The sequence below is a fragment of the Juglans regia genome, chromosome 4 (genome assembly GCF_001411555.2).
Source record: "Juglans regia cultivar Chandler chromosome 4, Walnut 2.0, whole genome shotgun sequence".
Taxonomy (NCBI): domain Eukaryota; kingdom Viridiplantae; phylum Streptophyta; class Magnoliopsida; order Fagales; family Juglandaceae; genus Juglans; species Juglans regia.
The window spans coordinates 10288545-10315713 of record NC_049904.1 but is presented as its reverse complement, the minus strand read 5'-3'; the positions used below and the strand labels follow the sequence as shown (position 1 = coordinate 10315713).

The window sequence follows — 27169 nt, the reverse complement described above, 5'->3', positions numbered from 1 at the left end:
TTTTATGCATAACCCTCACATAAAATCATGAATTTTTATAAATAATTTTATGCATAACCCTCACATAAAATCATGTATGGCTTTCCATAGTTATTTTAATGCATAAATTATCACATAAGATCATCAATATTCATAAACCTTCATATAAAATCATAATTTAGGTACGTAAAAAAAAGGGGGGGCTTCTAATGAAGGGCATACATGCATAATAATTTTATAAAAGACAAGCAGTTTACCGTACATACGTGTAAGAGTATGATCATGCTACTTACTTTGCAACATTAATCCACTATTTTAGGCACGTAATCGATTGCCTATAAAAATAAACACATAAATTGCATAAATTTCTAATTAAACATGTGATTTTATTTAAAATCTAAACTACTAAAATAACCTATATTTCCTAAACCGAAAAATCCTCAAAAACTCTAAAATATCGCCACTCTCCAATTTGTTTTACCTTCCTTATAATTTCACAATTTATCAGATGATTAACCTTAAAATACTATCAATCTTTTACTATAGGAATCCATAGGCCCTTCTATCAACACTAACTGAGCAGGGGTACCCTTGTGATTTACCATAACACACTTTCTAATATTAGTGATAAACTCTTATGGAATGGCCTTACTCGAAAGGTAGTGGCAGTGGCTTACTGTGATCAACAACTAGCGGCGACTCGTAGCTGAGCATGGTGGCAACTCCGACGAGCAGGCGGCTATGCAACTGAGTGTGAAAGAGAGTTATGAGAGAGAGAGAGAGACAAAGAGTGAGAGAGAGATTACGGGAGAAACTACATGCCATGAGTGATAGAGGGAGAATAGAGAGTGAGAATCATGGCGTGAGGGAGATGGACTTACGTGTGGTGGTCAGGGGCGTAGAGTAACCAGGTTGCGGCCGTGTGGTGTGGACGTTTCTGACGAGGAGCGACGGTTGACAAGGTGGAGGCTTGGCTCTACGGTGGGCTTCGAAATTGCTCTGTTTGAATGGAGCAAAACAAAGGTCATTCGGCTTTGGTGAGGCTGTGTTTTCTGTGTTGCTTTTCGACATGGGCTCGCGGCTGGCTTTGATGGTGAGGTTTGGGTGGTTGGTTGGGAGTCACGGTGGGGCAGCTAGAGGATCCTACGGTGGTGTGACACAGGGAGCAAGAGAGAGTTTTCTATCAAGCCGAAACAATTAGATAGAGAGGAGTGGCAGACGGTCGTGGGCTTATCGAAATAGTGCGAGGCAGAGGGAGGTGCCTGGTCGGCGGGTTCTGTGGTTGCAATGAGGTGATCCGACTCTTCTAGTGGTCGACAGAGGATTGAGTAGAAAACATGGCTATCTTTGGTATTCACGGTGGAGGGAGAACGACGTGTTGGTCTCGGGATGAGAGGGGCTGGTTTCGGTTCTGAAAACCCTAGGATGTATGAAAGGCAGTATGTGCAAGGTTGTGCATGAAGTGTATAAATAGACACAGTGACGTGCATGTGGAGGAAACGGATGTGATGAAGCCGTGCATGCAGTGGTTTGATGCATGAATAGAAGACTCACGGTGGAGGACTTGGGGAGTGCAGCTTGCAGTTTTGGTGAGTATACCATATTTTTATATATATATATATATATATATATATATATATATGATTGAGAACCCAAAAGAAAACCCTAGATAAAAAGAGACGTGAATGTGCATGTGTGACTAATGGAGAGAGACGTGCATGGCTTGAAATTCAGGGAGGAAAATTAGTTAGGGGTTGTATTATGAAGAGAAATCTAAAACGCTAACAGTGCTTGGAGTCTAACACTAAGGCATTTGGAGTTTTTTTTTTTTAAAAATAGCCTTAACTCTACGTTTAAATAAAAAATAAAATTTATCTGATAATTCTCTTATGGCTTTAACTCATTTATTGAGCTTAAAAAAAATATCCGTAATTTATCCCTAAAAATATAGGATCGGGTCGTTACATCTACCTAATGGGTTCATAACAAATGGTATCAGAGCCACCCCACGTTTAAGGCCATGTTACAACGGTTGTAATCATGCAGCACGAGGGGTGATGCCGACATGGTAGTGTTCGCCTGGAGCTAAGAAAAGACCTAGCGCACAGCCTACCCATGTGAGCGCCAGGACTGTCGTGGACGTCGGTTGTAGAGCATGGTGGTTGTTACGATCGCACATCGATTAAGTATGAGATTGGTTGATGGTTCATAAGCCCCTAGGCACCATTCCCTTGTAAGCTAGTTTTCAAGGGTAAGTTCTACCTAGTGGGTTCATAACAGGCGTGGGCGGTGGCTTAAGAGCAGTGGGTTGGTTGAGTCAAGACTGCTCTGTTTTGGGAAGCAAAAACATAGGTCCTTCGGTGATAGTGAGGTAGTGTCTTCCGTCGTTCAGGGGGGCTTGTCATGTGAGTTGCGGTGTGGAAGGGCTTGGCAGTGGAACTGCCCTTCGGTGGTGGTTATGCGTATGTGAAGTAGTGGCAATGTACGCGAAGTAGTTGTTGCTATGTTTTTTAGGGCTAAAACAGGGGACAAACGGCTTCGCGTGGACTGGTTGTGGCGTCAGTTTTACATGGAGTAGAGGCTGGGGGCTTGCGATGCAGCCGCAACGAGCAATGGTCCCTTACGACGATGACTGAGTGGTGCAGGGACAGCGACAGGCAGCGGCTAGCAATTGTCTCAATGATGGTGCAATGTGCATGCATTCGGTCAGGGTTTTTGTTGATGGTGGTCTTGCGAGAATTGGAGGGGTTCGCGTCATATGGTTGTGGGAAAAAAAGAAAAGAAAAACTGGTGGTCTTGCTGCATGGCTGAGGCTTAAGGAGAAACGGCTATGACTGGTAACAAAACTGTTGCGACTAGTAGTAAAGGAAACTGATAGGTAGTTTGGTAGAGGTGCATGGCAAACCTAGTTTGGGAAAAAAATGATGAGGTTTTTATGAACGTTCAAAATCATGCGTGTATATATGTATACCAATTGCCTTAAACCCTAGTTGGGTAGAGACATACATAGTGGGGAACGTTGTGACGGCAACCAAGAACTAACTAGGGTTTGGAAGTAAAACATCTATCATAATGCACGAGGCTGTATAATAGGTTTAAGGATTTTAAAGGAAACGAAACTCTAGAGTTGTAACCTTAATCCGTTCAAAAATAAATAAAAAAACATTTAAAAAAAATTAAATCATAGGTTGGATTCTTGAAAAACAAATAAATTAGACACGTAATCTATATTTAAAAAAAAAAAAAAAAACTCGAAAACTCAACTAGCCTTTTTATACACAAGTCCAAAAATATTTAGAAACCGAGTTTGGCTGCGTGCAGGTATTACATCTTAAGTCTCATGTCAAATGCATTTGGAGAAAAGTGTTTTCAAAGAAAAGTGTCTAAATATTTTATCACGACCCCAAGTGTTACGATGGGAAATTGTGTTAGTGGAACTCCTTTGTCAACTCTGGAGTGCTTAATAATTGAGTGGTAACCTCTAGGACGACAAAGAACAGTCGACGAGCTTTGAATGGATTCTTTTTAAAGGATGCCGGAACGAGAAAGGACCTAACGCTAGTGGGTGCATAAGGCATGTAACCCGACGAAGTAAGGTCAAGTTAATATGATTCTCTGTTTATGACGTATTCATCACAGTGCACGGACTATTGATAGTGCTGTAACTAGCAGGAACATGCGGTGTAAAGGGGAACCGTGTTGTGTCCACCCTATGAACAAGAATAAAAGCTCATATAATAAGGATCACTCGATGCAAATCTTGTGATATGTTCTGATAAGAAAAGTTATGATTAAGTTCAACATGAAAAAGAAAGTCAAAGAAGTTTTTCGAAAATGTTTAAAAGTCTCTGTTACAAGTCTTTTGAAAATTGTTAAGTCAATAAGTCAAGTTTTGGTCAAGTCATATGTCAAGTACATGTCCATGCATGCATTTCATGATATACCTCTTGTATGCTTGCGTTAATTATTGTATGTTGTGTGATTACTTGCTGAGATTTCTCGAAATCTCATTGTGGTAGTTTCCACAACCATTTCCCAATTGGAATGGTAGAAGTTGTTACAGGTGTAAAAGACGACAACCATAACCAAGAGGAAGAGAAAGGCACCTTTTTCGGAGTCTTTTGTTGTCTGGATCTTGATGGGACATTAGCAATGAAGAGAACGGAAACCTAGTTATTTTGTGGATAAAAAAAAAACAAAGAAAGAAAGAAAGAACTTATGGTTTAGATCTCAGTTTTTGAAAAACAATCTTTTGAGGAGCTCCCATGTTTTGGGAGATTAAACTTTACTCTATGTTATTTTTGGGATACCATATCTTATGATACATATTATGGTTATAGACAATGTGAGGATATGTTTTTTGTTAGTACGATACCATGTGCATATCACATTGCTTGGAATACCCGACTTTTTATTATTTTTCTGCTGCTACGATATTGCATACTGCTAATTTACTTAGGTGCATTGCATATTATTTGTCATGTACGATGGGTGTGTAGTCTTGTGTTACATGTCCCACGTTTCAGTCAGCATCCAATCCCAAGTGGGGGGGCTGGGGGCGCCACATAACCTATTTCCACAATTAGAAATCTTTGACATCACCTCTTCCATTGTATTTCTGCCAGTGCCATTTCTTCATATATCTTCAACCATTTTGTCACAACTTTTTTCACCGAGTCACATGGCTTCAAATTTGAATAGTTTCTCCCTTCTCCTCTTAATATGAACTACTTTTGATTCCAACCAAATTGGGATATGGTCAGAATAGACAACTCCACCATGTACAACTCTAGCTTGTGAAAACAAATTCCACCACTGAGGATTACCAAAAAACCTATCAAGGCGTTCACTAATACTCGAATTGGCCCTCCCTCCCATTACACCAAGTGAACTTCGGTCCCCAAAAACAAATGTCTCTGAGTAAGCAGTCATTAACAACATTTCTAAATTCCTCCATCTATCTCTCAGACCTTTATCTCCCACTCCACTTCTCATGCTGATAAAGAATTTCATTAAAATCCCCAAGTACTATCCACGCCTCATCCTCCTTTCTACATAATGATCAAATTAAATCCCAAGTTTGATATCTGAGACTAGAGTTAGGGTGTCCATAAATGCCAGTAATGAAATACTTCACTGTTCTACTCCCATCCTCCATAACACATGCATTAGTATGAATGGAAGCCTCCACCTAGTGATTGGTTGAAATTGAATGTATATGGAGCTGCTTTTGGTGAGATCAATAGAGCAGGGGTGGTGTTGGTGCTTAGAGATGGGAAGGGTGATGTTATGTTGGCAACTAGCAAGGTAGATTATGAAGTAAAAGATGTTGAAGCTGTAAAATTATTAGCAATCCTATGAGCCTTGTAGTTGTGTGCTAACATGGGAATCCAAAGAATGTTGATTGAGTCAGACTGCTTGTTGGCTGTACAAGTGCTTAATAATGAACTTGAAACTACTGCTTTGTTAGATCCTTTAGTGCATGAAATTATAAAGCTTCAAGGGTTATATGCATAGTACAAAATACAACATGTCTATAGAGACGGCAATTGGGTTGCTCACAAACTTGCCCGGTTTGCTTGAAATGTTGAGGATATCTCAATGTGGTGGGATTTTTTTCCAGATTTCATTTCTCTAGCCATTTGGTTTGACAAATTTTTGTAAAATTTCTTTTATTAATGAAATGTTCTGTTCCTATAAAAAGAAAAACTTAACTTAAGCATTTTTATATTTTGAAGTCCTAAAAATAATATAGTTGTAGCAAATCATTTTATTTAAATGAGTTTAGTCCTTTAAGAGTGTTATTGAATATTCATTATTTTATTTTATGTTAAAAACTCTATTTATTTAGATAATTTAACTTCTCTTAAAAATATTTAATAAACTTCATTATTTCATTTTATGATGAAGATTATTATTTTTGGGACTAAGAAAACAAAGTTGAATTTTAAATCTAGTTTAATATCATTTTCTACCTATTTTACTTATTTTATTTTCATCCCTTTATGTGTTTAATCTCCACCCTTAGATTAAGATTAAGAACCCTAAGTTGAAGGGCTAGGATTAAATCCCCCAAAGAAACCCTAGATCCCCTCATTTTCCCCCCTCCACACAGCAGCAAGCCGCTGCTATCACTGTCGCTACTGACAGCACCACCTCCACCCTCCTCAAATTGGTGTAGATCCCCCAATCAACCCCTCCTCTCCCACGACTCCTCCCTGAGGCTCACCCCATAGCCATTCCTTCTCCCTCAGCTTCTCCCCAACAACACTGCGATGCCGCCGTCGATCCTCCTATGTTGCGCAGTGGCCGGTCACCCCTCATCGCAGATCTTCCTCGCTCCTCCCCGAAGTCATGTTATGAACCCAACTAAATCAGGCCAGGCTTGATGGGCCTCCTACTTGTTAGTATCCTTTTGTTTCAAGTTGTTTAGTGGCCCATGGGCCAATTCTATGTAGAGGAAGGAGGGTCGTTGTAGGGGTCTTGAACATTATTGCAGAACATGTTTGTATTTTCTTTAGGAGGAATTGGGACCTCGAATACCCCAAGGCATAGCCATTATTATCATTGTTCTTGATTCTTTTTTTTTTATACAAATTTACTTGGTTCATTACAAGTCATGTCGAAGCTCTCCCTCTCTCTCTCCCTCTTGGATCTCATTAGATCCCCGTATCGACGCTGTGCGCCGCTCATTGGAGGCCGACCCTGTCACACCCATAACCACCCAACGACGTCTTGCAACCCCCCATTCCGTATGCTGCCCACATGAGCATACCCAACAACAACATGGTAAGGATGATCTTCTCTAATGCCCATGCCCTCATTGTTGATGATGAACTTAACACTGAGGTTTGTCAACCAAGATTGAAGACGTTGCCCAAAAATTGCCCCCACGTGTTTAGCTATGGCTTCGACATTCTCGGTCTTCACGATGGCAGCCTTAATAATCTCATTCGACGACAGCATTGGGCGAATATAAGCCCCATATGCAGAGGACACGGGCTCGAAAACAAGGCAAAAGAATTCGAAGCGGATAAATCCCTTACTCACAGATAAAGCAGTTTCTCGGTTCTCATAGATCGAGCAATTTATGTGCGTTAATTTCTGGATTTGTTTGCAACTTGCCGACTATAGCACTTCGACTGAATAAGAGGTGAGAAGTGGCAAAGAAGTTAATGAAGATGAGGAATCAGATTGAAGGAACTTACAACTGAGTGACACTAGATCTACAAATAGACTGAGCTCCTCTCGGTCCCAAACCCACTCAATGGTGAGTGACGGCCACTTGAGGGCATGGGTCTCCCATGGGTGGTGCCATACGAGGCGTACAACGACATCTCTACATCTATGACCAATTAGCCTCTGAGAATTGTCTACACTGTTGATGAGGTGCATTGTGATCAAGTGATCCCCTTAGGTGATGTCCATTTCTGATGGCGTGTTAATGGAGGAGAGACACGATATACGGATGGGAAATTCTAAGGGTTGAGACCATACGATGGGATTGTCGAAGGAATTTTCTATAACAGAAGGAAGAGGAATTTCCTTAGGGACAGATACCATGAGCATTGCCTTCTCTTTTCTTTCTTCCACAATTTCATCTACATCCGTCATTCCATTTTTTTTCTACACTATCAATTTTTGTGAATCTTCGATTGAAGCCATAGCTGTGGCGCCCCCGACCCCCATGTAAGGAAAACACGGGAATCGAGACGCCGGGATGATGACAACACGGTCACACATCCCAACGAAAGTGCCAAGTGTGTGTACATGCAACGGTGTACAACAACAACGCAGCGGATTAGTCAACTAAGTACCAGAATTTAAATACAAGTAAACATCAGTAAAGTTTTAAAAGTAGTTATACAGTCATCCAAAATAAAGTTAACACATGTCCCAAAAATACAAAGGGTAAAATAAACAATAAGCTAGTGATCCCAGATCACTCCTCGGGCGGAGCCGTCTCCTCAGGCTCACCCTCCTCCTCCTCATCTGCATCAAAATCTGCGTTACCACAGAATGGTACCGCAGGTAAGTATAACCCAAAAATAATCTCAGGAATAAAAATGCATTAATACCACCAACATGCATGCATATGAAGAAATATGCATTTTTCCTCAAAATATCATTTTCCCCGAAAATGATAATTTTCCAACACACGCCAAAATCCCATTTGGCCCAAAAATAATCCGTAAAACATTTTCCCAGAAAATGATTTACACAAAATCCAACTCACACTATTTTCCCAGAAAATAGTCCATTTAATCCGTCAATACCCTATGCACCATGGCCTCCCCTAGGGACCATCCGCACGTCCTGGCTTCGTAGCGATGCCCAGTTCCGCGCCCAGCGCGTACATGGCCGAGCACACTACCAACGAGCGATGCCCAGTTCCGCGCCCAGCGCGTACATGGCCAGACATCCTCTAGTCCCCGCCAGCAGAAGGACCACGGAGTCGGCACGAATCTCTCGTCCGATCCCATTGTCGCCCAGCGACAATCCAGGGGACGTTACTCAGTTTATTCCGCTCCCGAGTAACCAGAGGAGCTCCACCGAGATAATGCCCCATCTCGGCTTGGGGTTCGTGATACACACGCACCCAACAAATCATTCACATGAAAACCCAGTTTTCATAAACACATGAACATGAATGCAATACACGAAAACCCAGTTTTCCTTTACAAACATGAACATGCATGAAATAATGAAATGCACATGAACCAACCAATCCAAAAATCCATCAATAACCAATAACCAAACCAATCCAATCCAATCCAATCCAATCAAACCAACAACTCCAATCACAAATCCATCCGACCCCCGTACTCCTCGGACTCAGTCCGGCATGCCAAAAAATACAGTGAAATGCGTTAGTGCAAAAATACATAAAATTCATGAGAATACTTTGGAGAAATACTTACAGCGCTATATGATAATTTCCGGAGGATCACGAAGCTGAAAAAGGCGACGTCTGAGCAACACCACAGTGTAAAATACACTGTGGCCGTGGGTCACAAATACCCACTTTTCAACGGAGACAAACGAAGACCCCAAAATGATAGGGTAGGGCCTAGAGAGGTCGGTGAAGCCAATGGTGGTGGTGGTTTGCCGTGGATGACGGCGCAAATGGTGGTTTAAGGCAAAAAATGTACAAATCGGAAATGGACTTGGTGGGGCTTCACCGGTGACGGATCGGAGCTGGGGTTGGGTCCAAAGGGTTGCCAAGAGGTCGGGGATGAAGTGGTAGGAAGACGGCGGCGCAACGGCGGAGCGACGGCGGCGCAACGGCGGAAAGAGTGCCGCGGCGGCAGGGGAAGTGAGGTTGGTAGGGTGAGGTCGCCGGCGGCAGGGGAACCAAATGGAGGGGGCGGTGTCGACCACGGCGGCTCGACGGCGGCGGGCTGGGGTGGAGGCCGAAGTCGCACGGGGAGAGAGAAGGAGAGAGAGGGAATCGGGTCGCGCGGGAGAGAAGGGACCGAAAGAAAATAAGGAAAAAAAAAAAAGGAAGGAAAAGAAAAGGAGAGGAAAGAAAAAGAGGGAAAAAGAAATGAGGTCCAATCCTCATAACTTGGGTCACGAAAATGATCCAACGGAAACGATTTTAAAACCACAAATTAAATAAAATAATTTAAACGTAATGGTAAAGTCAAATTGAAATAATTAAATCTCACAGTAATTAATTTAAATATTAAAAGCAATTTAAATACATAACAATAAATAAATATTAAGAAAGCACATAAAAATAATTTTCACCAAATTAAAAATCCTAAAAATAACGCAATTAAAATCCAGTAATTTTAAAACAAAAGAATAATTTTTTTGAATAACATAAAAATAATCATTCAATAAAAATACACTAAAATACGGGGTGTTACAATAGCTGCCTTTTCTACTCCCTCCTCCACGGCTTGGTATTCCCAGACCAAGCAGTTTTTCGTGGACACTGCCACTATCTCTTCCACCTCCACTGCACTTTCTTCTTCTTTCAGCATAGTTTGGTCTTCAACAACTACTGGCTTTTATTTCCTAACCTTTAATCTCACTCCACAATAGCATACTGACTCGGAATATTATTTTGATTTACCACCCAATGAAGCAGCATATCTATCAACTCGTTCAAGTTGTTCTTAAGCTCCTGAAGACTCTTTGCATTAGAATCTATCCCCTGTTGTAGGGCTTCTTCTTGCGGTGCAAGAAATTTTTTCGTCCTCCATGGATCATTAGCTCTGGATACCACTATTAGAACTCCCTTGTAAACTCTATTGTAATAATGAAGCTGGTGGGAATTGAAGATTACGGCTTTAGTATAAATTATATTGAGTTGCTGTTGTAATGAGGAAGGTAATGGAAATGAGATGCTAGGATTTACTGCAATAGAAAATGTGCACACCAGGTGTTGGATAAATTGCTAGAAGAAATGGATTGCTACGAGAGTGCTTCGAGGGCTCCCAAACCTCCTTACAATTCTCTTTCAACAAGATTCCAGATGATTCTCAATCTCCTTCCTTCTCTGACTTATACCCCAGATAACTACAACCAAGACCCTCTAACAGAAAGGAAAATTAACTAAAATGATTGAAATATTATAGACTAAAATGACAGACACAAAACACATCACTTAAGGTGAAATACACAACTTAACTAAAATAACAAAACACATCGTTTTATTCTTCCATCTTCAAACAACATCGCATCTACCCTAACCATACGACACCATTACACTCATGTTCATAACACTGTTTCAGTAATGATTTCTCTCTCAAATAGCTCTGCCACCCTACTTTAGAGCATTAACATTGGATTCATCAATTTTATTTTCAAAATTTGATGAAAATTACATGTTTTCCATCAATCTTAAATCTCCTTATCCATAACCTCACATTAAATTAGCCATTGGATTAATCAATATAATAATATAATATTAATTTTTTTAATTTTTTCTTTCATATTTTGCAATTACACTAACCATATGTACATTAATATTTTAATTTAATACTTAAATTATTGTTTCCCAACTAATTTTTCATCAACTTGTTTCTAACCGTAATGTAGCCAACCATAGTGTAGCCAACCAATTTGTTTTCATCATAAAAACAAGCCGCAACCCAAAATACAAAAACTAACAACAATTTATAAAATCAATTTATAATACAAAGGCCAAGCCGCATCCCAAAATCCACCAACATTCAGTATCACCCAACAAAGGCCAAGCTGTAGTGCATTTCAGTATCAACATTTCTACCCAACATTTCCACCAATAAACCAGTTCATAAACCAGCAACTTCAATTCATTAAGCAGAAAGTTACAAGGCTTGAGGTTCAGCACCAGGGTCCCAATTGAACCAGGGTCCCAATTGAATGCAACTCTATAATCGCTTTTGCCAATTTGATCCCATACTTGTAAGCATTAGCATTTTCAAAGACTATATCTCACCATTCAAAGCAATTGTATGCTACACTAGATTCTGACGAGCTTTAGACCATTATAAGTATTACAAAATTTGAGTAAAGCATATATTAAAGCATCATTTCTAGTATAATTTTTGCACATTTCACCAACTAAGTGAGACCTGTTAAATAGAAATGCTGCTCACTGATTTAGAATGTGAAATAAGAGAACCCAACAAACCTCAAATTCAGGAACTTTACCTAAGCTCTACCCTATCTTACAAGTTCAATAACATTATTTCTTAAAGAAAATAAATTAACTGATCAAAACCCAAAAAACAAACCTTAAAACATTAGACAATTGAAGATTGCCCACCTTTGAGCCGGGCCATTCGATCACCCACTGATCCCTCATAAAACTTCATCGCAATGCAGATCTGAAAAGGCATCAGAAGTGAACCAATGTTGTGAGAGACAGGAAAGAATTTCCGCGAGTTTAAAAAAACTATATTCAAATTCAAGGAAGTCGCCTTTCCTTTAACTATTGATATACCATGCAACAAACAAACACATGGTCGTGCTAGGCACTTAAAAAATAACTCCTTAAACTTGTCCAGAAACTTTTGAGTATAGCCCTCCTTTAATGGATGCAGCACCTTGACAGCCACTTCATGATACTCCTCAAAATCATGACCCAATTGGAGATGAGTTGCTAAGAAAACATCACCGAAGGGGCCCCGTGAATGTGTACCAAAAAATCTGTTAGCCCTTATTAAAACTGTGGCAAAATAGAAAATTACATCATACTGGACCCCAAAATATCAATCCTTAGGCGGCACACGGATGTAAATATCGCGAGAAGTGGAGATTTATAATTTGCAGTATACTCCTACGCACACCACTCGATCCAAAGAAAAATGCATAGGCTTGAAACTGAGTTAGAGAGCTTAAAGGCAAAATCCATCATCAAACAAACCTTCCTCATATCAATTCGATAATTGCTGAATCCGAAACTTTGATTTAAAAATAGAAAAAAAAAAAGGTTTAATTCCCTAGTTATCCAAACTAAAGAAATTCTAGACATTTCTAAAGCCACCGTAATTCATGGGTAGCTAAATAAATCAGGAAAGCAGCAAAAAAACAAAACGGCAATCCTACAAACATACCTACCTAAACGTATGCAATCAACACAGACCCGCACAAATACAGAGAGATAAGTTTACAAATAAAACCCTTTTTAGTTCTTATGAAAACAAAAACTGATCTGCAAATTATGTTATTTTCTCTCTCTGAATTCCGGTACATAGAAAGGGAAGGGGCCAGGGGTGAGCAGACGTTAAAACTTTCAATTTGTTTCCTATAGTTTCCGAGGAACCAGACGGATACAAAAATATTTAACACATGCATGAGCTTACCAGTACAGAGAGGGAGAGTCCGTGGTGAAGTCAAAACAAGGCTTGCCTGGAGGTGATGGAGTTCCTCTTTCACCTGAAACACCCCGTACTCGTAGGAACTTGAACTTTAGTGGAAGTTTAATTTCAAATGGATGAAGATGAACTGGTGACTCTCACGACAAAGGGAATGGATAGCTTGGCAAAAAAAAAGAGGTGAGAGGAAACGGAGGGAAGAAACGGAGAGGAAGAAATGAAATCTGGAAATCGGGAAGAAAGGGAGACAGAGTGAAAGGGACTTGGAGATTTCGGAGGAAGAGGAAGAAAGCAGAGGACGGGTAATGATACCCATCCCTCCCATCTACAACTCGTTTACCTCCCATGACGTGGCAACTTAGTTTTTAAAACATCTAAAATAACTGCTAACAATACAGCCTATCGAAACATTTCAAATTCAAAAATAAATTTCAATCCTCCCCGCGCTCTCTTCCTCTGCATCGTCTCTGTTGCAGTTCTGCCCATCGAGACTGTTCGACACCTCCATCATAGGTGAGTCTCTCTCCCTCCCTCCATCTCTCCTCAACTCTCTCTCTCTCTCTCTCTCTCTCTCTCCCCACCTGTTTTGGGCAGTTGGTCGAAAATGGTTGATGTTTACTGGTTTCAGGTGCCGCCGCCACCTCCACTATCGGAACTCCAGTGCCACCATACAGACTGCCTAAGACACCCTTCTCATGCCTCTAGGTAAGCCCCAAGCCGTTGCTCTCTCCCTCGTACACTTGCATGTATCGTAACCCCTCTTGTGCAAAAATAATAGATTGGTCCACCCACCCATCGGTGATGCCTTCCATTGCCACTAAAATAGAGGGTGTTACATTTATCATTTTGGAATGTATGGTTCTACTTATATGATGCTTCCATGATTTTTTACCATGAGGGTAATGGCCATTTTGTGAAGGTCGAATGTTACAGAGAAAGCCAAATCATATTGTAATGTGTACAGTTTTGGTCAGGGATAAAAATTAGTGTTTTGGTCTGGTTGAAAATTAGTTATAATGTGTACAGATTTTGGTTGACTGTCATGTGGTAGATTAGTTGAAATTTAGTTGTATGCTGTTTCTGGTTGTATTGTAATGTGTAATAGGTCAGTGGAAAATTAATTGTAATGCGTGGATTTTTTGGCCAAGTTGTAATGTCTACTATTTCATTGTAATATGTTTAAAATGATTATGTTAAAAACTAGATGTTTTGGAATAGCACTTAAACAAGTGGTGAATTAGGTGGTTGTTGATACCTTTCCACATGAAATTATTACCGTTTGAAAGTCCTTTTCCCCCATTTTCCTAAGTTTTTAATCATGTCTCTAAATACACGTGTAATGAAAATAACGAACTAATATCTCTGTGTTAAATGCAAGCACAACTCTCACATGCAATTAACCAACAAATATTTACATCAATAAGTGAAGGTGTAAAATATCCCCTGCTTACAATCCATAATATCTCTAACTAAAAGTCACTAATTACAACAATATAAGCTTACAACATTATAAGCTTTCAAAATATCTCTAACTAAAAGTCACTAATTTTTTGCTCCAGTGTTTGGCTTTTCAAGTTCTACTCGATGTCGAACAACTTTTGGTTCCATCATCGTCCTGTGTGCTTTGGATACCTCATGTTCGTTCATTAAATGAATTTGAGCAGCTTTGGCCACCAACTGTTCATTTAGTTCCCTTTCTGTCATGCTTGTACCATATTCAGGATTTTTTTTTCCTACCCAAGTGAAAAAGCTGCATGATTGGCCAAACTGCAAACCAAAGAAATAACTTGACTTATCCAATACCATATTCAAAGTGCATGAAAATTTATCCAAGACGGACCACATTCAAAGTGCACGAAATAAAAGAATAAAGAACTAATCCTTACAAACATTTCAATCCCTAATTGACTCCACTAAAATAACAGGAAGTGCCTTGAGTTTGCAGGCAAATTCAATGTGTTACCTACATAATCTCAACCAAAAGATAGAAAGAAACCAGGTTTACAAACCTATATATCAAACTCCAAAATGGAACTTATTCTAGGCCTCTGATTTTGCTTAAAGAACTAAAAAAATAAAGGCCTTTGATCAACCAAAACCTCAAAAAATAATAAAAACCCAGGAATTACAAGTCAAGTACGGATGATTAATATCCATTTCCAGGCATAATCAAGAACATGAGCAAGTGCAAACAATCTCACCTCCTAGGTTTTTATTAAATCCCTAGATCCTTTCGTTTTAATATTTCAGATATCCCTATATCCTTTTTTTAGATATTAGATTAATCCAAAACTGTAATTTTCTTGGTTAGTTAGATTTATTTGTTGCAAGGGATTTTGTTGAAAGCTTCAATTGTGAAGAGGTACAGGGCCAAATACGCAACCAACTCAGGGAGAATAATACATAGCAATCACAGCCAGCCACCAAATATGCAGCAATGAAAACCAAATCAGGGGGGGGAATGGGCATATAATGAATGAATCACAACAAAGATTGACTAAAACAAGAGAACAATCTAGATGAGAGACAAAAAATGTCCATTCGGACATTATTCACAACAACCTATGACAATATAAGCCATAAAGATAGGGAGAGGTAGACCAATCTAGTACCAATGGAGCGTGTCCGGTGGGTGGGGGTGGACCAATCTATGATTTTTGCACAAGAGAGGTTAGGGCCCATGCAAGCGTACGAGGGGGGAGAGAAACAACTTGGGGCTTACTTAGAAGTGCGAGAGGTGTGTCTCAGGCTGTGTTTATGGCAGTGCGGTGTGATATTCCGTATTTACGTGTATTTTTTTATTAAGTAACTATTATATTTCTTATGATTATGGACTTGTTTTAAATTTTAGATGATTTACGTGATATTATTTTATGACTTTTAACTGTGAAATTTAAATTCAATGTGTTTTATTGTTATTAATTATTGTTCATTATATAAAATGATCTTTATTTTAAATTAATTTATTGTTAGATTCTATTATTATTTTATGTAAGCTATTCACTGCGTTTAAATTATTTTATTTAACTTGTTGTTTTGAAATAATTTTCGTTGGATAATTTGTGTGAACCAAAATGTGAGGATTGTACCTCATTTTCCCTCCCATTTTTCTTTTCCTCTTTTTCTTTTTCCCCCTATTTCTTTTTTCTCCTCTCTCTCTCTCTCTCTCCCTACGCGCGCACGATGCCTCCCCTCTCTCCCCATGCATTTTCCTTCCTTTCCCAGCCCGCCGTTGTGCGCCTCCGTCCGGCGACACTGCCCAGCCTACTGCCTTCCCCACCAGCCGGCAACCCCACCCCTCTAATCTCAGCTCCTCCAACGTTGTCGTTTGCTCCCATGCGCAACACTAAGCCGCGGCGTTCTTTGTGCTCACGCGCCGCCTTCGCGCCACCATCGACCACTATTTCTTTACCACTTAATTCTCGACTCCTAGCAACCCAATGCACCCAACCCCAGCTCCAATTCGCCACCGGTGAAGCACATTCATCAACATTGCCATTTTGGGCTTTGTGGTCTTCGACCGCCCTCTAGCTTCGTCGACATCCCTAAGCCCTTCCCTATCAATCTCAGGTCTTCGTTTGTACCCGTTCAAAAGTGAGTTTTTGAGACCCAAGGCCTAGTGCATTTTGCCCTGTTCCATTGCTGTATTGCCACCTCTTGCACCTCTGTGATCCCTTGAGAAGTATGTTATAGCGCTGTAAGTATTTTTCTAAAGAACTTTTGAGATTTAAATGTATCTTTGCACTAAGTCATATTTATTGTGAACTAGTTGGTTGTGCCGGACTGAGTCCGATGAGTAAGGGGGTCGGTTGGATTAGATTATGAAGTTGTTTGTGTGATTGGTTTATGATGTGAGATTTGTTGGCTGTTTCGGGTTTAAATATTGGTGTTTTGAGTTTGACGTTGGTTATGGTGGATATTGATAATTTTAGAAAGTGATGATATATTTTGGGATTATGAGGGTTTTAAGTTTTGGAGAATTAAAATAGGTTATTTTAGAAGTTTAGGCTTAAATATCGAAATACGTGATTGATTGAAAACTTACGAAAATTACGAGATTATTTTTATAGGTGACGATTTATAGTCGACTCGACATTTTTTTTAGGACAATTCTAAAAAAAGCGAAGTCGTCCAGGTAAGCGAGATTCCTATGCTAGATTTGTATAAAAAGAAATGAACTGAGGTTGGTTTGTAAAAAAATATGCATGTTGTTTTGACATAAATAGTCTAGACATGAGTAATATTTGACATGTTTATGAAATATGCAAAAGAGCGAATATGATATCATTGAGATTTTTATGCATGTGATACGAAATGATTTTGATCTGTTTTTGATCAAATGGAAATGATATGAATATGTTTCGCACGTGTTTTGATATGATATGGATATGATAAAACTTTGGCATACTTATCTATTCTGAATCTGATTCTGAATATGGTTATGATATGATGATACTGGTTGACTTGATATGGTTGGTACCAACATGATATGATATGATATGAGTGCACCCACTTTGGAAACCAAGTGGTCTTTTTACGTGTTCTTTCCTGTGTGCACACTTGGGGCTCCGAGATTAAAAAAAGGGAAGTTCACTATATGACACTGTCTGGTTTGGCCACCGAGAATAGCACAACCTTACCACGGGGGTTAAACATGGTATATGATATGATACAATATGATATGATAAGATGAAGATGTTCAGTTATGTTATGCCAAAGCGTTTTTGAATATGAAACGGATTTTTAAATATGAATAGTTGATTTTGAGTATGAAAAGATTGAAAAATCGCTCTGATTTTCTGATAACACGTTTTTCTGAGATCTACATATAAAAATAAAATGTTTTGTTTCTGCATACTGAACTTTCTATAAAAGCTCATGTTTACATACTAGTATATGTTCTTTGCTTACTGAGTTGTTGATAACTCACTCCTTATCTCCACAATATTTTTCAGATGATTTGAATGTTCCAGTTGAGGATCAAGGATATGAAGCATGGGTGAGAGGAGTTAAGAATGATGGTTTAAGCATAGAAGGTTTATATGGGTATTGAGGATTTTCATTCAGTAAGCTTATTGTGCTGTGATGATGTGATTTGTTGAGAGGTTGATATTTATATTAAGACTTGGTATTGTCTTAGAATAGTTATTCTGGAGTAATTGATGTAAATAAATGAGTATTTTGTGCGATAGAGAAAAAATTAGAGTATGTACTATGTGGATGGAAAATGATTTTTAAGTGACATGAGTTAACTCTCCAGACCCTCAGGGACGGGACGTTAACCATTTGTAACGCTCCAATGGAAGGCCCAAACCACATGGCCTATACTCCAAAAGGACTAGTCAATGATACAATTGGAGCCCCATTGGGACCTTATAAAGAGCAAGAATTTCTCATTCTTAAGTAATGTGGGATCACATACATCACTTACCTTTATCCATATCATATGGGTATCACAGCTGGAGTTGCAACAGTGATGGTGGCAGCACATATAACCAGTAAACATCAACCATTGTCGACCAAAACTAATGGAGACAAAGAGACAGAGAGAGAGAGAGAGGCGGATGAGAGATACTCACATGAGATGGAGGCGCCGAACGATGTCGGTGGGCGAAGTTGAGAGAGAGATGATGAGTGGGGAGAGAGTGCGGGGAGGACTGAAATTTATCTTTGAATTTCAAATGTTTCGATAGTTTGTACTGCTGAGGACTTACTTTATATCCTTACTTTAAAAAGAAAAGAGAGAAAGCAACGAGAAGCATTGGCATTGGATTGGTTATTTTATTCTTCAAATTTTAATTAATATGTAACTTTTTTATTTTTAACTAATCATTCAAAATCTAAAATCTACATTTGATTAGTCATCACATTCTTTATAATAAAAAATTATTATTTTTTATTTTTATATTTTTATAATTAATTTTCATTTTTTAATTAGTTTTATTTTCATAACTTCTTATAATCTCTAACAATCATATTCATTTTCATTTTCACAATCTAATAAACAAAATTTTATCACACGATATCAATATTATCAAAACAATTCCATCGATCTTCAATGCAACCAAGCCAATTCTCACAAACATCATCACTCAATGTGATGATCCAAGCTGCCATCCTAGTTGTTGCCCACATTCTCAAACACCCATATTTGTGATCCAAAATAACAAAAAGCTACAAAATAATCATGGGCTACAATTCCAAAACAAATACAACCACAATATACAAAACAACCCTAAAATGTTTCACCAACAAAAGGCTACACATCTTCAAAAGATGAAGATAGAGATGGAAATGAAAATCGCTTCCTGCATTTCTCAAAAACCTCTTTTTGAAGATTCAATAAATACTCTCGTTGCATTCTATTCATGCCAGTAGGATCCATCTTCATTATCTCCATATCGATCTTCCTATTCTCCATATCATTTCTCATCTTTTTCTCCGCTAGTGTCATTGCAATAGAGTGGTAAAGAATGGATCTTCATCAAATGTGGTGTCCATCCTTGATTCAAGTATAATTGTAAAAAATCGGGGCTAGAATCATAAACACTACTACTGAACAGCAACCACAATCTCAAGTATTCATACATAATCTCATACAAGTAGGTCTAATCAAACCATTGCTTAAAGACAATACTTCCTCTAATCAAACCATTGCTTAAAGACAATACTTCCTTTCAAAAAACCAGGTATATTAAACATTACAAGCAGGGCTAACATTTACAAACACGAATATATATAAAGTTTCAGAACTGACCCATCTCTAAACATTTCCTTTCTTGTGACTCATTACTTTTCTTCATTTAGATTTATAATTACTAATTGGTAGGAGTCTCGTCTCTTTCTATTTGTAACTTTATATTGTAGCTATTTGGTAATATTTTTTGGTGCTTACTTTTGAGCATCTCTCTATTTCAATCCCACATTCCAGCAGCTTGTAGCTTGAAACATGGCTTTCTGCACTATTAACATATAATATTTGTTTCATCTCTATCTCCGTGCACCATAACTCTTTAAATATGGCTTGAAAAAAGTCCTTCATTCAATTGAAAAATAATTTGTAACAAAAGAAATCACTTTACACTTCCCCTAAAAAAGGACCAGCAAATGATCCGACAATACATGGTGGAGAGAAGGGGAATTCTGGATGGAATGTCTGCATAGCTCGAGAAAGTACCCTCTTTTTTACAAACATGAAGACAAGCGAGACCAAAGAAACTACCCGAGACCAACAAAATCAAACCCAAATAATAAAATCAAGAGTAGAATCAAGGCTAGGGTTACGAATCAAACCCAAACAATAAAAACCAAGAGTAAAATCAAGGCTAGGGTTTCAAATTTTACCGTGTGCTTGTCGTGCTGGAGAAAAGTTGTCGCGGTGTTGTGCTGGAGAGTGCCGTCGCTGGAGAGAATGGTTGCGGAAGAAGAGAAAGAGGGAAGAAGAGAAAGAAGGAAGAGACGCAGGAGAGGGAAGAAGAAAAAGAAGAAAAAAAAATAGAAGAAGAGAACGGAGGAAGAGACGTGAGAGAGAAAAAAGGGAGAAGAGAAGGAAGAAGAGAAGAAGAAACGTGGGAGAGAAAGAGGGAAGAAGAAAGAGAAAGAAATCGCGGGAGAGAGAGCCGAAATTAATAAACAATGTATTTGAAGGTGAAACAGTTCTTTTCATCTTTGAAGAAAAGGATGAAATTACTAAAAATAATATTTAGGATGAAAAGTGTTTGGCTAATTCAACGTGGGTCAACTATTGATAAAATTAGTTAAATTTAGAGATGAAATTTTATTTGAATAAGCCAATATGAATGCTCAGGTGAAATGAAATTTTCTTAATAAAATTCTTTAAATTTAAAGATGATGGAAAATATTGTAGTTAAGGATTGGACTCACTCTAATTCCTGATTCGCATTGTGAACCTCACTCTTTCCCTGTTTGGTGAATACCAATACTGGAAGACCACTTCCTTGGTCGCGTAGTCTATTTCTGCAACCTCTTTTGCAAACCCTTCTTTGGCCTTTCTCACATCAGCCATGAAGTCGTCCCTTTTTTTTCTTTTTTTAAGTATCATTCATTGCTATAAAGCGAATGAAATTATATAAACAAGCTATCGTGAATGATTGTCTGTTAATAATCCTTATTATGTCACTGTGATTATTTTTCTTGAGATATTCCTTAATGACTAAATTAATCATTTTTTTTACATGTTTAAGTTTTTGTGGCCAACTGTTAGTTCCGGCTCCATTCTATCTTGTTTGTGATTTTAGAATGTGTAAATCTCATATATTCTATTTAATAAAATGTGGATAAATCTAAAATTATGTAAAAAAATTATTATTTTAATAATAAATTATTATTTTTTTATTAAAAAATACATAATAATTGTAACAGTATCTAACATTATCTTTAATTTAAATGACAAATTCCTTTATTATAGCCTTATAGGAGGTAGTCAGGTAGACAGCTAACTACGTTCATGTATCGTCTACTTCTAGATAGTCTTCTACACGTGATACTGGGAAACATTCGAAATTGTAATTTTAATAGAGTCTATTTTATAGTCTTCTACACGTGATACTGGGAAACTTTCGAAATTGTAATTTTAATAGAGTCTATTTGATAGTCTTCTACACGTGATAGTCTGGTGACTCTGGTGACCTGGTCTTATTTGTTGTCACAAATTATTTGATATTATATTTCATTTTATTTAATTATTATAATTTTAAAATTTTAAATAAAATATAATAAACAATTCAATCTTTTAAATTTTTAAATAAAAATTATATTAAAAAATTATATTCTAATAATATTTTGTTCAATTTTTAATTTTAATCACATCTCATAAAACAAGACCTAAATGCAACAGATGATAATATCATTAGTTTTAACTTCGAATTCCCAAGCAATTAACCTTCGCATGAGGGTTTGTTTTTTTCCTGAATCTTCATGAGTTTCTGTTCGGTAGAAAACTGTGCCTTGAGCTTGTTTTTACTCGCATCCGTATTAGAAAACACAAAATTTTCAAACTATTTTTTAGGGTCCTGATAAAATATTTTAATGGTCGTCATCATCATCTAAAAATGTTACTCTTTTTTATATTATTTTCCCAATTTTAGGAATATATTGTTAGAGAGAGGGACTCTCTCTTCTCTCTAAAACTCTCTCAAAATCAAATCCGGCTAGAGGGGGTGGGAGCTTCGGCTCCTCCCCCTCCCCTTACCTCTGCCCAACTCTTGTGTCTTGTTTGTGCTTGTTTTCTTTTTGTGTTTTTCAGGCCGAATAAGGGAGAATCGTCGATTTGGAGCTTTCCAGCGACCGTTAGCCTACACTTGCCTCACGAATTTCCTAATCGCCGATCTTCAAGACTACAGAACGTGGCGTCAAATGAAGCGGTGAGTAGCCCGCACGCGAGGATTGAATGTGGGTCCGTGGCTTTCACACACCATTACGAGGTGTTTTCTCCGACTCCACGCGCGGCATTTCTGGGGCAAGCGACTCCGAGACTTCCAAAATCGACCGTTAGGCTTCCTCTCAGAGTGGCCCTCACACGCCACTACAACCACTTTTTCTAGTGTTTTTTAGTCCATATTTTCTTTTGTTTGAAGATCAGGTTTTTTCGATTTTTCTATGTATTTTACAGTTCTGGTTGTCTTTTTTAGGTAAAAAATAAATAGAAATAAACTATTGGACTTTGTGTCCATAGCAGTTGGGTGAGAGTCCTCTGCCTCCTTGGAAGGACAACGGAATGGGATAGTACTCTTCCTCCTTGGAAGGAAGGAGTGTGATAATATCTCTCTTTTTTGGAAGATGAGTCGTTTAGTTCTATTTTTACAGAGCGCTTTTTCTGTATCAAGAGAGAGTTTTTAAAAGTTAAGACAATGTCCGTTGCAGAGAAATTTGTGGGTGGGGGTGTCCCTAACAGATGCGTAGTTTAGATTGTAATCTGGATTTTTTTTCCTGTATTGACTAGTCACAGTTGTAACTTTGGTTTCATTGAATGAAATGAAGTCTATTTCCATAAAAAAAAAAAAAAATGTTACTCTTTTTGGATCTTCAACATGATTGTAAGGTAAATGAATTGACTTGCATGTTGAAAAGAGTATAAATTGGTGTATACACATTGAAAAGTATGTTGAGTCACTAGGGAAGCTTTATAAATAATTTAGAAAATCTGTTCTTATTTTCCTTTTGCTCCCGATTTCATTATAATTGGCATTACCCTTCATTGATTATGAAAATTATTTTTTCAACCAACAATTTTAAACTACACCAAATAGAAGGAACAATGAAAACTGTTTCTACATTTTAAAAATATTATTTCATCTAATGTTTTTGCATTCTGCCTATTCTATCTCCTTACAGGTTAGTTCATCTTTGTGGTAATTCAGAGTCATTTGATATTGCGGAGGAGAAGGTTCCTTGGTTGCTTGGTTTTGTTTTTTCAATACTTTTTGGCAAGTTTCTGTGAAGAAGGTTAATAAGAACAATGTTCAACTAATGGTTTGGTCTAATTTTGTTATGCAGCTTGGGCGGTCGAGCAATTTTTGTTGTTGGGTTGATATAGAAATCTACAAATATGGTATGACTATAGGAGAATGATTGCGGGAGTTAAATGAACTATTGGATGGGGAAGCAACGTAGAGTCATTTAATGTATGAGCAGGAGGTATCTAGGCATAGAGTGATAATGGCGATCGATTAATACAACCAAAATATATCATACTGTAATGTGAATTATTTTGCAAAGTTGTAGTTGATGGCAGTCAAATCGAAATTTGTGTGTTTTGTGTATGGATTTGAATCTGTATATTTTGACTACAAATGTCAGAACATGGGTAGTTCTAATCATGCTATGTTAACAATGGCACCATGTTTGGCATTGTGTGTGGGTCACGACTGGTGGATAAGAAGAGGGAATTAGGGGAAGAAAAGGGAGGAAGTTTTGTTAGCAGGGTAGTTTTTCGGGAGATTCCTTTTGTTATTTTCTTTTCCTTTCGATTCAAGCTTGATATGTTTGAGTTTTGCATGATTAATTTCATATACATTATGTGTGAGTAATTCCCTAAATCTAAGCTTGGGAATCCTTTGAATGGGTTGTGTTTCATGGGGTTCTTGGCTACCATTCTGCTTAGTAAAGTTGTATCTAGAGGATTTCTACCATCTATTGCATGTTGTTTTTTGGGTTTCCTTACCTACCCTTGATTCATGGTTGACTGCAGGGCAAGGTAGATTATTGGGTTGTGTAGGACTCTGATCTTTGGTAGCACTCTTAATGTCAATTTCGTATTAATTTGATGGAGGTTATTTCAGAAGTGAATTATATACACTATCCAGGCACTTTGTTCTTGATCGAAATCATGTTTGAAGGAAGTAGAGAAGTCTCGAGTCCTCTTTTGAAACCAACTTGTGAAAGGGAAACTTGTGACTGAGGTGTTCGACAAAATTCTTTTTAGACATTCGAGATTGTTTTAATACATTTGAATTTTAGTATTATCAAAAGGGGTTTGAAAACTTCACCAAAGTAAGTTACATTTCTTTAAAAGAAATATTTCTCAAAAATCAGAACTCTATTCTCTTTGATTTAACATGTGCAACCTGGTCCAAGTTCTTTTTAGTAAATAAGAGCATCCTCATTCTAGTTACAAGTAATGTTTTTATAGTAATTTTTTAAAAAATTCGGATATCATGTTTAATACCCAGATTTTCTTAAAAAAAAAAATTTTAACACTTTTTAAAAGGTTTTTTTTTTTAAAAAAAAAAAAAATCATTTTAACAATTCACTCCTATATACTTGAGTCAAAATTATTCAGTTACCATTGATAATGCGGAAAGCTATAAGTTAGACTTAGGTAATGTATTTAGAGATTTTTTTAGTTGTCATATATGTTGATTTTGTCATTTTGTGATAATAACCTCCTATACTTTAATATATTAATGTAGAATTAACCATCAAATGGCGAGCTTATTTCGTGAAGATGATTTATTAGTATAAATTATATATGCTACTATATTTTTGTCAAACTATAAATTTATAGTTAATTGTAAGATGCTTTGGGACTTATTTAATTGGTTTCCTTAAGTGAGGTTCCAAAAATAAATATTTTGCATTCTTTCTCTACCCATGTACCTATCTTTGCGTATGGACCACTCTCTATATCGTTGATATTACATGTGATTGTTATATTAATTGTAAACTTTAATTTAGGGTGTAGAACCCGATCCGAATATTCGGCCATAACAGGATTTAGATCCGGATCTGGGTTTTAAAAATCAGGCCGTTATTCGCCCTGATAAGCCCAAAAAAAATCCGAACCGGATATCTGAGTTTATTATCTTATTTTTAGTTGTTTCTTTTTTTAAAAAAAAACTTTTTAAAACTTTCATAAATGTTTTTATAGCATTTTTTAAAAAATTTGGATATCATGTTTAATACCCAGAACTTCTTAAAAAAATATTTTAAACACCTTGTAAAATGTTTTTTTAAAAAAAAAAAAAAATCTTTTTAACAACTCAAAAGGCTTTATTTTTATAGACCTTTATGTTTTCTTTATACAAAATAAATAATAATACATCAACACACACAATACATGCATACTACATATTACATTGTTGTTTACATCACAATGCAAAACATCAATTTACAAAGAAAAAAATAAATAATATTACATCACAACAATTCAAGATGTTATTAATGTTGATCTTCTCCATCCATTAATATTATTGTAGTACGTATGTACTATGCATGCATGATTTTTGTATATTATTTTTGTTTTGAAATTTGAAAAAGTTAAAAAAAAAAATTTGTATTTTCTTTTAAATAAGATCCGGTTACAGATAACCGGTTACATAACCGGATACATAACCAAGTCCATACCGGATCCGATTTCATTTTACTCGCCCGGATCCAATCCGGCAAGATAACCACCCGGATTCATCCAAATTTCTAGGTTACGGACTGGACCGGGAAAAATGGGACCCAGTTGCACACCCCTATTTTAATTGTAATTAATAGTATGTGATGTGTACAAAATGGATGTGTACAGGAGTAGATATGCAAATAATGTTTTGTATATGATCATATTGGCTTATGAATTGAATCTATCTTGCTAGCTTAACTCAAACATGCAGGTCGGCCTTGAAACTAATTAATCTGATTGGCTTATAAACTGAATAATGTGTGCAGAAGTGCTTGAAAGTTGAGACTGCACCTTAAGTCAAACGTGCATGTCGACCTTCTAGTAATTAACAAAGGTAAGTAGCATTATAGTACTTGTTAGCCTATATTGTTCTTGAACTCAATGTTATTCAACACCAATTAGCCATAACACAGAAGAAAAAGGGAACACATGGCCAACCAAGAATTATTTATTAGCCTATATTGTTCTTGAACTCAATGTTTACTTGTTACTGATTTGGGATAAAAACTTAAAACCTCTTATTACCTATGCATGTTTATGATTTTCCTGTACTAATATATTATGTAAGTCCAAAAATATTTTTCTAAATAAAATCTTTTCATATTTTTTTTCTTAGGCAGAACTTGGAAGCTGGAATAGCAATGTGGCACTTGAAACATTTAAAGTATTTTGGTTCATTTGTTGGGTGTTGTTGAGGACATTTAATTTGGTTGTTACTTAGAAAATGTTGAGTTTCTTTTGTTGTCAGAATGAGAATTTAGAAAATGTTTGTTGTAGTAGTTGTAAGAAAATATTATTATGATTGATGTAGATGATGGGTGTGGATGATTTTGGATGCGGTTGATGGATGATGGGTGTGGATGTTTATTGCAGTAATTAGTTAGATGTGGATGATGGGAGTGGATGTTTATTGTAGTGATTAGTCCTTTGATTTCTTTTATATTTTTTTTAAGCATGTTAGTATGTTACTTATTTTTATTTAGTTTTATTTTTTGTTATGTTTTTACTAAAAATGAAGCAAAAGTGAATGATTTACTTTAGATTGTAATTTTTGAAAATATTTAAATTTGAAAGCTCACACAAAAAAAAAAAAAAAAAATCTTTTTTAAAAAGTGGGCATAATATGAAATTAAAAATAACCTAAAAAAGTCCAAAACAAAGCCCAAAATCGTACTCTACTCAGACTTCGCTCCGACAAGTCAGAGTTATTGTTGGATCGGAGGATGAATATCGAAGTCGGAGTTGGAGGTCGGATTCAACCTCCGACAAAGTCATAGTCGGAGTCGGAGGATGGGCATACCGACTCCGACTTGGTCGGTGCTCAGCTCTAGTGGTGCCCCTGCTGTCCACCCCTACATATAAACATTTTATTAGACGTGCTCCCTATACACATGCTTGAGAAATAGATTTTTCCTTTCGTTTTTTCTTTTGGCTTAAAACTGTTACACTCCTTAGTTCCACCGTTGAT

At 37.2% G+C, this 27169-nt stretch overlaps 2 long non-coding RNA genes across 2 annotated transcripts; one reads left to right on the top strand and one right to left on the bottom strand.

The window, feature by feature from the left end:
- Positions 1-7940: 7940 nt before the first annotated feature.
- LOC118348316 lies at positions 7941-13102 on the bottom strand. Its single transcript, XR_004801403.1, has 3 exons — positions 12783-13102; positions 11712-11804; positions 7941-7983 (listed from the first exon to the last, which is right to left on the bottom strand). It is a non-coding gene; the product is annotated as an uncharacterized LOC118348316 (long non-coding RNA).
- A 111-nt stretch (positions 13103-13213) lies between these two features.
- LOC118348325 lies at positions 13214-13685 on the top strand. The gene is made up of 2 exons (XR_004801413.1): positions 13214-13307; positions 13423-13685. It is a non-coding gene; the product is annotated as an uncharacterized LOC118348325 (long non-coding RNA).
- The last annotated feature ends 13484 nt before the right edge of the window (positions 13686-27169 follow it).